At 38.5% G+C, this 8,606-nt stretch overlaps 1 pseudogene; it reads left to right on the forward strand.

Annotated features, from left to right (window-relative positions):
* The first annotated feature begins 7,964 nt into the window (after nucleotides 1–7,964).
* On the forward strand, nucleotides 7,965–8,306 carry LOC145518958 (large ribosomal subunit protein eL33 pseudogene; annotated as a pseudogene).
* The last annotated feature ends 300 nt before the right edge of the window (nucleotides 8,307–8,606 follow it).

Raw genomic sequence — 8,606 nt, forward strand, 5'->3', positions numbered from 1 at the left:
TGATCTTTTCATTCTGCACCACCCACACCTTTGTGTGAGGACTTGATAAATGTCACAGCGTTGAGTAAGGTGAAGATGCTGAACTATATTTAACACGACAGATGCAAGTAGCTGTCAGGTTTGGGATTTGAATTCAGATGATCCTTTAGCTGCTGTCTCTCTGAATATCTGGAGATCATGCAATTCTCCTGAGACCATCAAATTGGGAGGGAGGTGTTCTATGAATTCAAGGATTGATGTGTACTGTCAAATAGACTTGAGGATTTTTTATCTTAACTACTATTTATTTTTGGTGCTTATTAGAATTAAAAGATAGAATAAAAATATATCAAATGACTTTTTTTCTCAAATCCTGCCTGTGAAATAAGAGCAAGATAATGAATTCAGAAGGTTATTTTTGAACCAAGGTAATGTCACAGTTTCAAACATGCTGAGCCATTCTATATACTGAGAAATGAAATGATAACCCAGAAATAACGTCTAAGATAAAGAGTACATCTGATTTGATTTGGTTTGATAGCTTAGTTATCCACAGAAAATGAAGGAAATGCACTCTGTGACTCGAGGCCCCCCAGGTCTGTAAGCATAGGAGGTAAGATTTTCAGCGAGACGAAGCCCTTTCATCCATCCATGGGGTGGTGGGAAAAGCCAAGCATTCTGGTCCCTGTGTCAGTTTATTACACTTAGGTACTTCAATTCATTGAACCTTCAAGTCAAAATGCGATCTCTGAGGAATTCATCTTCCCGTGACACCAAATATTAAGCTCAAGAGATGACTGCAGTCAATGAAAAAAATATCTACCATTTTTATCTTTTTTAATTCCGAAGTATAATCTTTTTTTATTCCGAAGGACAGCCTCTATCAGAGATCTCTATCTTCTCTAACTATATTAAAAACTAAAATCAAAGACAAGAAACATGTCCTGAGGTTGAACGTTTGGAAAATATTTTCACAAAAGCCTATAATACAGGCACCATTGGCAACAGAGTGGGAAAGACTTCATGACATCACTACATCACAGACTTGAGTTATGAATTTAAAAATTATCTCTTTTGAGGAATTTGGTCAACTTCAAGCTTATTCTTGTCACTTCTCCATAATACGTTTCTGAGAACAGTATTGTAAGGCTTGTCAAAAAGAATTATTCCAACTAAATATAAAATAGATAGGCAACAAGGGAAGTTAGTATTGTGTAGTACAGGGAACTACAATTAATACGTTGCAATAATCTATAAGGGGAAAGAATCTGAAAAATAATATAAATATATATACATGTATGCATACATATAAGTATATAACTGAATCACTCTGCTGCATACTTGAAAATAACACATTGTAAATCAACTATACTTCAATTAAATAAGAAAGAAAAGTTTTTAAAAAGGAATTATTCTAAGATATATAAAAGAGCTTTTGTGAAGCATTTTGAGATTAAAGGTTCTATAAAAGAGAGGAAATAACTCTTCAATTGTTACTGTTTGAAATACTGAGCATTTTTTTCCTATGAACTTTTTGAAGTCATTACCCTTAATTCCATTTAGATAACTATTAGTCATGGTTCACCAGTAAATGGTCAGTAGGTATTTTTCTAGATGGTTTTGTGCTTCATAATCATAAGTACAATGGTTTGTTTCTGCCATAACATCAAGTGTTCATTCAAATGTAAAAAAAAAAGGACAGGAGACAGAAAAGGAAAAAAACTGAGGCTAAGCTGTACATAATATTTTAAGCAGATGTCAATCATCCAGGGAAACAAATTACAGTTTAGGTAAATTGTCCAGGCCAGGAATTTGCCAGCAGATTATCTCAGTTTATATCAGAAGCTGGGGGTTCTCAAATATTTGCTCCAGAGGATTGAATAAAGGGAATGGTTCTTCATACTGGCATGCCTTTAGTTATAAACACCATAAAAAGCCACCATTGTGGACTGGTAGATGAAGACACAAGATAAATAGGGATTCAGTGTCTTAATCCAACAAGCCTCCATCAAGAATAGCACTTTTCATTCCATCAACTTCACAACACAACTTCTTGCTAATTATTTCTTTATCATCAGATGAGAACTGTTTCCTCTATCAACAAGCAGATATGAATGCCTCCAGTCAGTTAGCTGTCCTCTTAGCTCTGGGTCATGGTATTCTAGCCAGACTGACTACGTGTGTGCGTGCTTGGTGGCTTGAGTCGTTTCCAACTCTGTGACCCTATGGACTGTAGCCCACCCGGCTCCTCTGTCCACAGGATTCTCCAGGCAGGAATACTGGAGTGGGTTGCCATGCCCTCTTCCAGGGGATCTTCCCGACCCAGGGATCAAACCCAGGTCTCCTGCATCCCCTGCACTGCAGGCAGATTCTTTTCCACTGTGCCACAGGGGAAGCCCCGGATTGACTACAGTCTAATCCAAATGTTGCAACTGAAACTGAGACATCAAGTTGCCCAGGAGAGAAATGTCAGGATATAGAGATACCATTTCTCTCCTCTCAAGACCCTGAGGCTCATTTTTTTTTTAATGCAAAAGTCATCATGAGATATAACCAATCTTCTCCTGGAATACTTCAGCTGTGGCTTTCCCCTACCATTCCAAAAAGAGTGGAAATTTTCTTTCATTTCCGTGTCTTCAGTTGGAATTGTAGACTCAGTCTAATCAAAAAAACAGAAAATGGGTGCATGGTTTAAAATATATCACTACAGAGACTTCCCTGGTGGTCCAGTGGTTAAGACTTCACCTTCCAATGCAGGGGGTGTGGGTTCAATCCCTGGTCAAGCTAGGATCCCACGTGACTCGTGGCCAAAAAACTAGAACATAAACAACAGAAGCAACATTGTAAGAAAGGCAATAAAGATTTTTAAAATGGTCCACATCAGAAAAAGAAATCTTAAAAAATAAATTTAAAAAATGCATCACCACAAAGGTAGGCATTATTATTACACTTATTTTTCCAAGAGGAAACTGAGGTATGGAAGAAGTTAATTAATTTGCTCAAGGTCACACAACTGGTAAGTGATGGAATACCAAGCTTTGCATCCAAGTAGACTAAGTCCAGAGCACCCCACTTTTAAAAGTTTTGAGCAAATGAAGAGAAAGGAGAACCTACAAAAGGCCATTTCAGAGGCCTCCTTTGTCATTATCAATGTTCTTTGAGTTTCTAGGATGCCAGCATTCACAAAATCTTGTTGATACTAAACATTTGGAAATATATCACAGTCTCACATACAGTTCTGGAAAGTAAGATATAATTTCTCAAAAGGCCTACCTTGAAATGTATGTGTAAAAGTGTTGTAATGAAAGTATTTGCATTGGGGTGCATACTCCAATTGGAAAAAAGAGGTACACTCCATCTTGCACATACCTCCCCAAGAAAGCTACATAGATATTTCAGAGTCAATTAGTGTCACAACAGAACAGGGATGATACTATCAGTTTCTTCACACTGGTCATGATTTCTGTGGATGACAGTGTGTGCAGAAGGCAGAAGCTTTGCCACCTCTATCAACAAAGCAGGCTTATAAAGAGTATACAGGGCTTCCCAGATAGCTCAGTTGGTAAAGAATCTGCCTGCAATACAGGAGATCCCAGTTCATTTCCTGGGTTGGGAAGATCCCCTGGAGAAGGGATAGGCTACCCACTCCAGTATTCTTGGGCTTCCCTTGTGGCTCAGCTGGTAAAGAATCTGCCTGCAATGCAGGAAACCTGGGTTCAATCCCTGGGTTGGAAAGATCCCCTGGAGAAGGGAAAGGCTACCCACTCCAGTATTCTAGCCTGGAGAATTCCATAGACTGTATAGTACATGGACTGTATAGTCCGTGGGGTCACAAAGAGTCACACACGACTGAGCGACTTTCACTTTCATTTCAGAGTCTACTCTGAAGAGTTTGCCTGAAAGTTGTTGTTTAGTCACAAATTCGAGTCTGACTCTTTGCAACTCCATAGACTGTAGCCCACCAAGCTGCTCTGTTCATGGTATTTCCCAGGTTAGAATACTAGAGTGGGTAGCCATTCCCTTTTCCAGGGGATCTTCCCGACCCAGGTATCCAACCCACATCTCCTGCTTTGCAGGCGGATTCTTTACCACTGAGCCACCGAGGAGGCCTAATGATCCATGTTTCTCTAGGCAAACTACTTGTACCTTGTACATAATAGATACTCAGAGAATGATCCCCATTATGTTTGTCATTGTTTCAACAGCCTTTTCCTCTGAGTCTTCATCAGAGGGATACACAAACTCACAATCATATAATGGAGAGTGACGATTAAATGTAAGGTCTTGCTGAAGTCAGGCAAGTAATTTTCACCATGTTTACCTAAATGAAATCATTTCTGGTTTTTAACCATCTCTACCTTTAGCCCTTGGAATCATAAATGACATCCACATGATTAAGTATGTTCATGCAATAGCTTTTATTACATGGTGATTGCTTTGCTCTGAAATTTACTTATCAAGGGAATGGCAGGGAATAAAACTATTTCCAACAAGAAGAGTTTTCTTGCTTGTTTCCTGCTAATCCCTGGAACCGAGTGCAGTTCAGTTCAGTTCAGTCACTCAGTCGTGTCCAACTCTTTCCGACCCCATGGACTGCAGCACGCCAGGCCTCCCTGTCCATTACCAACTTACTCAAACTCATGTCCATTGAGTTGGTGATGCCATCCAACCATCTCATCCTCTGTCGTCCCCTTCTCCTCTTGCCTTCAATCTTTCCCAGCATCACTGATGCAGTTAAGCCAACTTTTAGGACTTCTCCTCATTGTATGAGCCCTGGTGAGACCAACGTGGTCCCAGGCTGCCTTTTTTAGGTATGAAGTCTGAGAAGGGCACAAGAATGGCCCAAAAGATCTTGGCTGAAGCAAGCTCCCCTTCACCCTGGTCTTTGCCTGGACCAAACTCAGGCAGCTCTGTCTTGGCCACACTCAGTATCAAACCGATTTGGTTGACTTCCATCTAGGCACACATCACCAGGATAGACCGCTCCAGAAAAGCATGTAGGAAAGCCAAAAGGGCAACCACATAACAAGAGACTCTTACCGAATTTTCCTCTCCTTTGAAAATCTGCTTAGAGCTTTGAAGAATAAAATTTTTTCATTACTAATTTTTCCCATGGTAAATCAACAATAACATCGAGAACAAAAACTCAAGTCATTTTCATTAGAATGAGCAGCTGTCTCAGCCTTCTCAAGACACTACTGATTTATACCTTTTAACCTGGTATAATTAATAGTGCATCCCTTTCTAGAAAGGGTCCTGATTTGAATAATAATTATGTGACCCCCAAAGATTTAGCTGCTTAGGACCATCTGTTCATTGGTCTAAATAGTTATTGTAGAGCTATACTCAAATTACCTCCATGAAGTCTCTTAATTGTCACTCTATTTTCACACGGAGGAGTTACTGCAGTGTTTCACAGCTTTTCCCTACCCACTTCATCAAAAATATGTCTGAGAACTCTGTTTTAAAAGATGGCTTTAAGAATGGAATTTTGCCATTTGCAACAACATGGATAGACCGCAGGGATATCATGCTTTGGGAAATAAATCAGACAGAGAAAAACAAATACTATATGATATCATTTGTATGTGGAATCTAAAAAATAAAACATTTGAAAACAAACTAGTGATTACCAGTGGGAGAAGGGAGGTGAGGGGGTAAGATAGGGATACAGAATTAAGAGGTACAAAGAGGTACAAAGGTATATTTTATATACTACTGTATATATATAATAAATAAGCTACAAAGATATACTATACTGCACAAGGAATACAGTAAATATTTTTAAATAACTTTCAATGGAGCATAATTTATAAATATACTGAATCATTATATTATACACCTGCAACTAATATATTTTAAATCAACTATGTGTGTATGTGTGTGTGCTCAGTCACGTCCAACTCTTTGCAACCGCATGAACTGTAGCCCACTCGTCTCCTCCATCCATGGAATTCCCCAGGCAAGAAAACTGGGGTAGGTTGCCACCTTCTATTCCAAAGGATCTTCCTGACCCAGGGATCAGACCTGTGTCTGCTGCATTGGCAGGCAGATTCTTTACCACTGAACCACCTAGGAAGCCATAAATCAACTATACTTCAATTAAAAAATATGTGTAAGACTGTTTATCATTTCAAATAATGACATTTCCCTGATATTGAGAAGGGATGAAATACGCAATGTAAGTATAAAATCCACAAAATTGAACCTTTCCCTTCCAAAGAAATTTTAATTTCACATTTATAAGACTTTTTGTTAAACATAGTGAACGTGTTACATTGAACATAACATGGTCTCTCACTGCTAACTCAAGGTCATAAGTTAGGGATTGCATAGTGCAGGGATATGGTCACTGAAGTAGTTACAATTTAACTTGTCCTTTCACTAAATTCTTTCTGTCTCTGCTTTTCTTCCATTCTCCCTTGTTGTCAATTGTCATTTCTCCAAGCGTCAGCTATTGGAAGTTCCCTACTCTCTCCACCACTTTTAATTAATGATGTGTTATCAACTAGAAAGAACCACAAGGTACCAACGAAAACACCAACCTTACTAAATCAATAGCTCTAATTTTAGAAATGATCCTTAGTCAATGATTTTTCATCACAAAGTAGATCTAGTCAAGTAAGACACATAGCTTTGTAATAGTTACCGTCTTCCTCTTAAGAGGACTTTTCCAATATTTCTTTTATTAGATATGTTCTAGATAACAAATTTGCTGAAACACCTAACCTCAGAAAAAGTGGGCCTTTATTAAACCGCTGACTTTAGTTTGTGAATTAGAGTAAACAAAAAATGTTCTGCAAAATCCATTACTCTCAGTAGACTGTTGAATAGCAGTGCTGAAAATGGTCATCTTGGTCTTTTTCCCATTTAATACTGAACTGGAAGTCCTAGCTGGAGTAATTTGGCAGGAAAAATTAATAACAAAAGACATCCAAATTGTAAAGTAAGAATTAAAACTGTATTTGCAGATGGCATGTTTCCATATTCAGAAAATCCCAATGAATCCAACAAAAAGAACTGCAAGAGCTAATGAACAAATTCAGCAAAGTTCAGGGTGGAAAGGCAACACACAAGATCAGCTGCGTCTCTATACATCATCAGCGAACAGTCCAAAAACGAAATTAAGAAAACAATTCTATTTACAATGGCAACCAAAAGAATGAAAACCAAGCAATGAAGTTAACCACATAGCTGAAAAACTTGTACATCTGAAAACTATATAAAACATTATTGAAAGAAATTAAAGAAGATCTAAATAAATAAAAAGCCATTCAGCATTCATGTATAGAAAGCCTTAATACTGCTAAAGTGGCAGTATACCCAAAGCATTCTACTGATTAAGCTCTTTGCGATCCCATGGACTTTACAGTCCATGGAATTCCCCAGGCCAGAATCCTGGAGTGGGTAGCCTTTCCCTTCTCCAGGGATCTTCCCAACCCAGGGGTCAAACCCAGGTCTCCCGCATTGCAGGCAGATTCTTTACCAGCTGAGCCACAAGGGAAGCCCAAGATTACTGGAGTGGGTAGCCTATCCCTTCTCCAGCGGATCTTCCCAACCCTGGAATTGAACTGGGGTCTCCTGCATTGCAGGTGGATTCTTTACCAACTGAGCTATTAGGAAAGCCCTGATTAAACACAATCCTTATTAAAATTTCATTTTATTTAAGAAGTGGAAACGTTATTCTCAATCTATATAGAACTGCTAGTTGCTCTGAATAGCCCAAACAATATTGAAAAAGGAAGAAAGAATTGGAAGATTCACATTTTGCAATTTCAAAACTGACTTCAAAGCTGCAGTAATCAAAACAGTGTAGTACTAGCATAACAAGAGACTTATAGACCAATAGACTAGAAACGATAGCCCAGAAATAAATCCAAAACTCTATATTCAGGTGCTTTCAACAAGGGTGGCAAGATCAGTAAATGGGAGCTCTTCAGCCACCTTGGATCCTGTGGAGGCCTGCTGAGAACAGGACTTCTAAAATGACAAATGTGTCTGGAAGAATGTGATCCAAAGCCATTTTTGCTAGCTATAAGCGGGGTCTACAGAACTAGAGGGAGCATCCAGCTCTCCTGAAAATCAAAGGTGTATATGCTCGAGATGAAACTGAATTCTATCCAGGCAAGGGATGCGCTTATGTGCACAAAGCAAAGAACAACACAGTAACTCCTGGTGGAAAACTTAACAAAACCAGAGTAATCTGAGAAAAGATAACTCGTGTTCATGGAAACAGTGGCGTGATTCGTGCCAAATTCTGAAGCAACTTTCCTGTTAAGACCACTGGACACAGAATCACTGTAATGCTGTACCCTTGGAGGATTTAAACTTATTGAAAAGTAAATAAAACTGTGAATTTGTAAAAAATAAATGGGAAAAGAATAGTCTCTTCAACAAAATGTTATGGGAAGATCACATAAATGCATGCAAAAGAATAAAGTCAGACCCTTACTGCTCCATAATAAAAAGTTAACTCAACATTGATCAATGACCTAAATAAACATAAGGTCTAAAAATAAAAGCTATTGGAAGAAAACACAGAAGTAAATCTTTGTGGCCTTGGATTTGGTGATAGGACCTAAGATATGAGGCCAAAAGCAAGAGCAACTACAGAAAAAATTAGATAA

This window comes from Giraffa tippelskirchi, chromosome 8 (genome assembly GCF_054371585.1).
Source record: "Giraffa tippelskirchi isolate mGirTip1 chromosome 8, T2T-mGirTip1v1.2.pri, whole genome shotgun sequence".
Classification (NCBI taxonomy): domain Eukaryota; kingdom Metazoa; phylum Chordata; class Mammalia; order Artiodactyla; family Giraffidae; genus Giraffa; species Giraffa tippelskirchi.